Source organism: Octopus bimaculoides, chromosome 7 (assembly GCF_046866305.1).
Source record: "Octopus bimaculoides isolate indiv1 chromosome 7, ASM4686630v1, whole genome shotgun sequence".
Classification (NCBI taxonomy): domain Eukaryota; kingdom Metazoa; phylum Mollusca; class Cephalopoda; order Octopoda; family Octopodidae; genus Octopus; species Octopus bimaculoides.
In genome coordinates, this window is record NC_142934.1 from 110,101,461 (window position 1) to 110,111,533 (window position 10,073).

Consider the following 10,073-nt stretch of genomic DNA (forward strand, 5'->3'; position numbering starts at 1 on the left):
AGATGTCAACTGTATTTGATTACGTATGATATATTCAACCGTTTGTGATTTGCCGACGTAGTACGCAGTTTCTAAGCTATTGGAAGTGTATGTTAGGGCCAGAATAATCCTTGTTCGACTAATGCCTACAACTCTGTGTACACATTATTTTTCTAATAATGTACTTACTGGTTACTTCGGAATGAAATCAATTTTATAATTTGGTTTGGCACTTGAATTCCTGTCTTATGCATTGCTTAAAAATTATGCAAACACTTTTTTTCTTGAAAGTCTATAAAGCGTCGAGTACTGTTTATGCTTTTCTCATTTGTAACAAAGCAGGCATGAGTTTTTATATCAGATTATATATTCAGATCAATTCAAAAGGGAATAAGCTATTTTCCCCACACTTTACAACCAGGAAAATTTCACCTCTTGTGTCTTTACTATTTCAGGCAGTATAATAATTCATTTCCTAGTTTATTACATCTACCTGATTTTTGAACTCCCTTATCAAAATTTACCGTGTTCATATTATTCAGGCTAAGTCTCTATTTTGAGAACTTTCTCTTTTATTTTCAGGTATAGTCGCTAATCACTTTTCTCTGACTATACCCTCAGAAACTGACGACACTCTGATAAATATTAAATCACCCACTTCTGCTACCACTCTTAGAGAAGGAAAAAAAACTAAATCATTAATTGACCTGATTATGGCCTTTGCGTGCTGAACTAAATGATAAATTACTAAATGGTCACGACTAACATTTGACAGTCACTCTATGAAGAGAATATATCATTGACCCGTAGTTTACCGGAGGCTACCATACATAATGTGGCGAGCCAAAAATAATTTTTAATTCATTTGAAGCTGGAGGACATATCTTCTTTTCTTTTTTCTTTTTTGAAGAACATTAAATATTTGGCGATGAAACATCGAGTATTTTGTTTACAGTGTTCAGCATTTTTTCAATAATACTTCGACATCACAAGTGTTTTCTACTTCGATTTCTTTGATTCGTGCTTAGAACATTTCTCATCACAGAATGAATGTGTCAGAGTTAGCAATTTCTCGATGTTTGCTCAAATTAGTATTCACTATGCTGGGTTTGTTTGTGTCTTTAAGATTAACATTAAGGTTAAACGAGACTCTAAATTCCTAGAATCCATATCAACCATCTCGTTATACAGCAAGAAAGTCGTCTTCATATTCAATTTTGATATTTTTTCATGAAATTCTTTTAACTTTCTCATTCGAGTAGTTTAGCTGTTTAGTGAATTGTGAAACTTAAATGTAATGTTGACACACGCATTTTTCAAAACAATGTTCAGATTTCTTCAAATATTCTTTTAAATTTCGAAACACATTTTTTCCATCATTTTATCAAGCCTATAACCATTTAACCTGATGGAGTAACATTTTATTTTTAACTTGATAGTGCAACATTTTATTTTTAACTAAGTAAATGTTTTCGCTTTTTTTTTTTTCTTACAACTCAAAAATTCAAAGGTTTTAAACTTTTCATTATAGCGTATCAAGTATATGAACATTTACGGGGGCTGAAATTTAACTGATAACAGTTACATCATGAATAGGCTAAGTGCTATTAACAACTTTACAGCAGCTTGTGACTTCATTTCAAACCTGACTGTTGGTACTTTAGAAAATGATAAAACAGCGAATAGAATCCATTCGAAACTACATGGTAATAAATTCAATCCCACTCTATCATATTGGTCAAAATTCTTCAGCCGTTGCTACGGAACGAGGAATACTTTTTGAGTAGCGTATAGAAAATGAAAACTGCGCGGAAACCCGTTGTTTATAAGTTCCTAAAACATATCAACAATTTTGGATTCTCGTCTGGCTAAAAGTGTGTTTGTCGTATACTGTCCTTTCATATTAACACATGTGATTTTTGTAGATATTACAAAAGGATATTGAAATTTTGATCATTAGATTTCGGCATCATCAATCAAATGTCTGTTCTAGTGTGTAGTTAGTTAGTCAATGATGATATCTACGTGCTTCTTTTAGCCTCCAAATTAGCATGTTTCACAAACGATTTTAGCTGTTTTTAGATTATTGCTTCTACTATCGTTAGTCGCGCTTTAAAACTAATGGAAAATGCATTGCACGATCGAACGTATCACAGAACACAAAACTTGAAATATAAATTAGGTAGGACAACAGCACATCACCATCAATACCACGCTGAATTATTCGTAAAAATCTAAATGACTTATTACAGGAGCAATCAATGTAACAGATTACAGTGCTAATATAAGCACAGCGAGATCATGCTCTAATCAGAAACAAACCTTAAAAAAAGGCAACACTTTAATTCTTACATTAAAAGCCTAACAGTCGAAAATAATAAATAAAATTTCCGCCAGTGATGTCTACAACAATCCTATTAATCCTCTTGCAATTACGATGCAATAACAAGTACCAACTTCACTTCATTCGGAAGCTGATGCAGTGCTGATAGAAGCTATGTTGATGGATTTGAGAACTTTATAGTAATGACCTAAGAGCAAGGAAATCTTAGGAGAATAGGAAAACAAAAATATTGAGAAGGATAAAACTAGTGGACAATCATATTTTCATTACAGCATTTTTCGTGGGATATCAGGAAAATACCTGGGAAAAAAATGAATGTGGCATGATCCGCATAAACGCTGCCATTCTTACACGAAACCGCAAGTAGATCATTCATCAACAATAGAAAAAAACACAGAAGTAGAAAGCTCAAACATTGGAGGACACCCGGTTTGATTTTGTGTGCTATACAATATATACGACAGATACGTAATCTAATATGAAACTATCAACCCAATACAAATATGGAGTATTTAGCTGTTCGGTTTTCCTGGACATTCGTGTTCCCGATATTGTCGAAGTCTTTGCTGATGACAATTCTCCATAGATCTGGTAGGTGTGATTATGATGATGTTGTTACAGAGTGTCTTCAATATCTTTGAGATGTTAAAATTCGGAGCCGTAATTCGATAGCTGACAGAGTGAAAGAGGTTTCGTATTTGGGGGATAAGACATCCAGTGAAAAAGAGAAGAGAGGGACTGGTGAGATTAGTGAGGATAGGCACTTTCAGGTTCATTGCTTCAGAATAACGAAAAGAAATATATCAGATTCAATGGAATTGTATGTTTGAAGCAATCGGAGGTATTGTCACCCATGCGGTACAGGTGTCCTAGTTGTGAGGATGTGGTGCAGAAATGGATAGATTCGAACATTAACATGCTATTATGCAATGTGGAGTTGGGTGCAAGGGAAGCAGCAAGAGGAAAAACTTTCTCCGAAGTAGTATCGCTTTATATATATATATATATATATATATATATATATATATATATATATATATATATATATATATATATATATATATATATATATATATATATATATATATATGTATATGTATATATATATATATATATATATATATGTATGTGTGTGTGTGTGTCTCTCTCTCTCTTTCTCTCTCTCTCTCTATATATATGTATATATGAGTGTGTGTGTATGTATACAAATATGTCTGTATGTATATATGTGTGTGTGTATATTCACATATTTACATGCACATATATATGTACATATAGCTATCTATCTATCTATCTACCTATATATATATATATATATATATATATATGTGTGTGTGTGTGTGTGTGTGTGTGTGTGTGTGTGTGTGTGTGTGTGTGTAAGCACACGGGAGCGAAGACATGTTACGATACAAGCAGAGAAATATGAAAAGACAACACGAAACCGGTTATTTCTGCAAATACAATGTTTCTATACCCAAACTTTTATAACATTTTTCTGACAAAACAATTTAAATATATACTTTAACCATGTAACACAAGCCTTCTGTAGTTTTTTCACTCTTGTTTATCTTTTATACATCCAACCACGTGCTTTCACATACCAACTTTCTCACCTATACATACACACACACACACACACACACATATATATATATATATATATATATATATATATATATATATATATATATATATATATATATATTTATTTATTTATTTATATATAATTATATATATATATGAACTTTAGGTTAGTTAAAATATGTTTGTCACATATTTCAACTTTGTTCCCTAACTGATTCTCAGGTGCAACGTTTCTTGCTGTTTAGCTGTATTCAATGGGAAATATCTGGGCAGGATTAAAGTCGTAGCTTCAAGTAAAACACAAAGTCAACATTGATTGAGTAGCGCCATTAGACCACCAAGTCGGGTGAAATTTAGTAGTATCAACGCCATGTAGTATTTAGGCAGAAGCGAACTTTAGGAGAGTTAAAATATATTTGAGACATATTTTGAGACAGACTCACTGCATTAACGTGGAGAGAAAATTTCTCTTTTGTGATAAAAGTTGAATAAAAATGTGTTTATCTAACCTAACTTCCGCTTTTGACTAAACACAGCTTGGTGCTGAAACTGCTGAATTTCTCTCGACCTGGCAAGTCTAATAGCGCAACTCATTCAATATTGTTAGAAGTTATTAGTGTTAAAGAAAAAGTTCCTCGTCGAAGCTCTACCTGAAGGAAAAAAAGCTGAGAAATTTCACTGGAAAATTCTAATATACCCACTCCTTCAAAATGAGAAAAAGAATACTAAACAAGCTTGTGCGAGATACAGAAAAAGGGACTCTGACAGCCGAAAAACTGCTCGATTGAACCAAAAGCGGCAAGGTAATTAAAATCCATTACGCAATTATACAGGGACATGAAGTGATATTCAGTGTTGAGAGGGAGGGAGACAGAGAGAGAGAGAGAGAGAGAGAGAGAGGGGAAGAGAGAAAGAAAGAAAGAGTCAGAATGAGAGAGAAAAAAGGAGAGGAAGAGAGTGAGGGAGAGAAGGAGAGACGAACTGATAGCCAGAGTCAGAAGACAGATAATTTGTCTTCCATATTAACAGGTAATAGTTGAGAAATCGCTTAGGCCCACCAACTGCGATGTTTGCCGAAATGTGAAGATCATGTAAGCTCTTTTGTAAATTTTTCGAAGTGTATTTCGAGTGCAACATTATCGAGTACAAATTCCAGACAGTTAAGTAGACAAATTTTAGTAGTAATATTACCCGAAGAATATATTTCACAGTAATTCAACCATACTTTTATATATGCAGGGGTACATCGCTTCAACATGATATCTTCCTTTAATCTTTAATAAGATGATAAATATTGATGGTGCACCGGAAGTAAAAGAAAACAAAGAATCTTTTTCTGCCAATGTCATCTGATAATCACGTATAAATCCTCTTCAGTCAATGATTGAAAAAATGGTGGAAAGATGTGACTGAACAATGTTCTGATTAATATGACTTTTTCATGGACTTCTGTTAAAATATTGCCTCTGGTGGAAACATCAATGCATACTGTAAAATATTTTTCATGTCTATCTAGCATATATATATAATATATTCTTCTATACACAATCATACAAAATAATCCACCTTTTTTTGTATTTATTTTTACTCGCATATATATATATATATATATATATATATATATATATATATATGTGTGTGTGTGTGTGTGTGTGTGTGTGTGTGTGTGTGTCTATGTGTGTGTATACATACACACATATACACGTATATACATATATACACAAATATATATGTGTATTTATACATATAATAAATGTATATATATACATATATACACACACATATATATATATATGTATATATATATATATATATATATATATATATATATATATATATATATATATATAAATGCACACACACAAATGCGCACACACGTGGACACATTTTCGGTTTTAGTTAATGATTCACTCTGTGGTCAGGCGATATACTTCAAAAGTAAGCAACATTGGCACAAGGCCACGACTCTCTTACTAAGATCTAGTCGATGATCGCTGCCAATGACTTCGTTTTACGATCGTGAAAGGATGAAAGACGAAGAATTCGGCACGATTTGAACTTATGACATGATGCATCACAATGCTACAATTATTCGTTATGACTTTTTAAGGATTCTGAAATCCATAGCATTTGTGAAGGTATTTCACCTTTATCTTTTGAATGTAAAACTGGTTCTGACTTCAGTGCAGTAATTTTTAAAATGGATGGCTACTGTTTATGTAGAATATCCAGCCAAAATTTAACCGTTCTAACTTTAGACTTGTACATCATGCGATTTGCATTTGAAACGTATGCGAGTTGTATGCTAATAGTTGAAACTTGTTATGATAGTATCATTGCTTTCATTCTCAATCGTCTATATCTGTAGGGTATTCTACAAAACTTGAAATACTTTTTGTTAATGCTTTTCTTTTAGAAGTGAATTAAGATCACTTCTATTGAGGAGAGAGTACACCAGTAAAAAGTCTACAGAATAATTAAAAGATTGTTAAATGGACTAGAAGAGCAAATTAGTGATGAATATAGATGCAAACACAATCCTACAGATTCATTAGACGTTATTCCTATTGAAAGTACACATATTAATCGCCATATATAATATATCAATGAAATACAAACCACCTGCACACAATGGTACAAATAAACCTTTCTACTATCGTCACAAAGCTTGCAATCATTGGTAAGGGGGATCCTTGGTTATATCGACCCCAATGAATAACTAGTACTTATTTCATCGATCCTGAAAGGATGAAAGACAAAGTTGACCTCGACGGAATTTGAACTCAGTACGTAAGGACGAAAGAAATGCTGCTAATTATTTTCCCGGCATGCTAACGCTTCTGCCAGCTCACAGCTGAAAGTGTGAGACGCTTACATTACCCAGGTTTCCCAAGTGGTCACCCATATAAATACTAACTAGGCTAGACGTTGCTTAACTTTGGTGATCGGATGAGAACCGGTGCATTCAAAGTGAAATGGCCATAAGCGACGTTTTATTATTTGTACAATGGTATAAATAATAACACATCTCTTAAAAGGGAATGCAATTTTCGTCCAACCAAATCATAATACTAGAATTATATTACAAAAACAATACGGTTAAAACTTCACTTTTAACAACATATCTCATGCATACAGACTCAAAAATAATCTAAAAAGGACTGATATAATGTATAAAATGATTAGTAAAAGTGTAAGTTGGAAACTTCCAGTTTCAACTCTTACATTGGTCAGACAAGTACAACCCACACTCGCAGACTAACCGTGCATTTAAAACAAGAAACACACCCAATGCATTCCACCACACTTCCTAAAACATAGCTTGGAAAACTGCTGTATTGGAATATATACATATATATATATATTTATATTAGTTTATGTATATATTAATATTATCTCAGTTTTAAAAAAACCTTTGACAATGTATGTATGTTAATTGTTACCAGAGGTAGCAACATTACACTAGAAACCAAGATATCACAGCCGTTTTACAGGTAGAGATACCAAGTTAAAGTGATACATTTTGAGAAGATATGAATAATAATAATAAATGGAGGAAAATGCATATAAATAAAAGGAACTTTCATTTATATGCGTTTTGGTCCATTTATTATCTATTATATATAGTTATATATATTTATGTGTGTGTGTGTGTGTGCGTACATAATTCCAGGAAACGACTCAACGGTGCGCGCACACACACACGTATGGATACTTGTGTACCGGACAACGCATCGCCTTCATAAGCGAACCACAAAGGAAAAATGATAGTCTCCTAGCTAGCTTAACTGAAAACCTTGGTGACCTTTTTTTAACCCCCTTAAATTGAAATATATCGAAGTTTTAAAACCGCCTGTATCGATGGAAAAAAACCTCTAATGCAGTACCTTTCAAATTCAGATTCACTGCCTAAAGACCATATGGCTCTCTGTATGTGTATGTCTATTCGTGTGTATGTGTGTGTGCTAATCCAGTACTATAATGTATATAACTAATAATATAAACGCATTATGGTGTTTTAAAATCACATGGCTTTATACGATATGGTTTGATAATTTAAAATCTATACGATATTTATATTTATGAGCTGTTCCAATGAAATAATATTATACCAACAGAGAATTAACAACACATCTATTTTACATCTGACTGAAAATTTTCAACTATCTCTACCGTATATAATGCATCTATCCATATATAAACAAAATAAAATGTATATAATTCGTTTGTTTCAATATAAATGTAGGATACGAAATTGCCTGCGTGAAAACCGACAATTCAGCGCACAAAACTTACTATCAGCAACTTGAATCTCATAGCTCTCAACTTGCTTCTCTCGCAATTTGTCATTGAAACTATGAAAATATTTTTTAAAACATTTCATTTAAATTTTTCCACAATTTAACTGCTTTTCATGCTTGAATAAGTCGCAAAGACTGAAACCGGTACTAAAAATGTTCTTCAGGATGTAATTATTTTAGCATTTTCTAGCTTATCTTATTATATATATATATATATATATATATATATATATATATATATATATATGTGTGTGTGTGTGTGTGTGTGTGTGTGTGTGTGTGTGTGTGTGTGTGTAAGTATGAGGTCGGATCAATGAGTATCCGAATTGTTGCACGGTAACGAAGCTAAAGCACGGAGTGAAACCGTTACGTATGGAGACGGGTGTATGAACCAGACACAAGTCTGCGAGTGGTTCAGATGTTTCCAAAATGGCCGAAAAAGTCTCGTTATTGACAAACGTTCTGGGAGACCCACAGCCAGCAGAACTGAGAAAAACTCAGATGTCTGTGCAGCTGCGAGAGGAAATCGTCGAATCACCATCCGTGAGCTATCAGAGGATGTGCAGATTAGTTACAGGGCAGTTCAGTTCGTTATCACTGAAGATTTGGGTATGAGACGCGTGTCAACCAAGATTGTGCCAAAAATTCTTTCAGCTGACGAAAATGACAGTCGTGTTTCAGTTGCACAAGATCTCCTTGATGGTGTCGAGAACGCAGAAAACTTTTTGAAAACTTCACGTAGGCCTCTGAGCAGGCATCGCCAAGCTTTTTGCAGAATTTCATGCAGATTCTCTGCTCAACTTTCTCTGTCATATTCAGTGCGACGATTACACGCTACATACGTTCCTTCTGAGCACTGCTGTAAACAGCAGAAGTGAGCTAGTACGTGAAAACTTAGTGCGTATGAACAGATGACTGAAAGGTCAATCTTTGCCAAGCAGCTCTATGCTGCGGGTTTTATGGTGCGTGATTTAGCTTTGTTACTTTGGCAACAATCCGGATACTTATTGATCATACCACGTATATATATATGTGTTTGTGTGTCTATGAGTGTGTGTGAGAAAGAGAGGGAGTGCGTGTGTGTGTGTGTGCGCGAGAGAGAGAGAGAGCGCATGTGTGTGTTTTCATGTGGAATTTGAATGTGTGTTTGTATGGATTCAAAATTTCTGGAAACTAGAATTTGAAAACTGAATAAACATAGATTTCCTATTCTTTCATTCGTTCGAATACAATGATTCCCGTCATCGCTGCTTAGAGATTCTTGCTATTAACCGATCCTCGGAAGAAATTGATTGTTTGAAAAAGTTTTATCTAATATATCATGAAGCATTATATTTCTGAAACATTTAAGGAATTCCAGAATCAAGTGAATTATAACCGAGACATATTCTAATAAACATACACACACACACACACACACTCACACACTCACACACACACACACATATATATATAAATTTTAATTGGTCAAATAATTTCTAGATTTTAGATTTTTTAAAAATATTTATAGAATAGTGTTGTCTAAGAAGTATTTGAATTTATCAATCTGGAAGCGAAATGTATCACATGAAAGCTTAAAATGGATAGTAACCTAAAACCTTGAACTACTACCTAACACATCTCGACGACCACAAGGGTACTTTCCCTATGCTCTAAGTTGTAGTATAATCGCTCACGCATACTCAAATTTGCACGTAATTACTAAAGAAACTTTGGTGTTCTACAGTTAGAATTTGAAAATGTAGCGTAACCCCGGTGATGGAATAATAGCATGTTACATATAGAATGGATTAATAACATTATTGATAAATCAGATATTTCACATCCTTCAGTTTGATACGTGGAGTTTTATCCCCTTATGAAAC

At 33.4% G+C, this 10,073-nt stretch overlaps 1 pseudogene; it reads right to left on the reverse strand.

Annotated features, from left to right (window-relative positions):
• Positions 1-6,775: 6,775 nt before the first annotated feature.
• On the reverse strand, positions 6,776-6,894 carry LOC149134888 (5S ribosomal RNA; annotated as a pseudogene).
• Between the last annotated feature and the right edge of the window lie 3,179 nt (positions 6,895-10,073).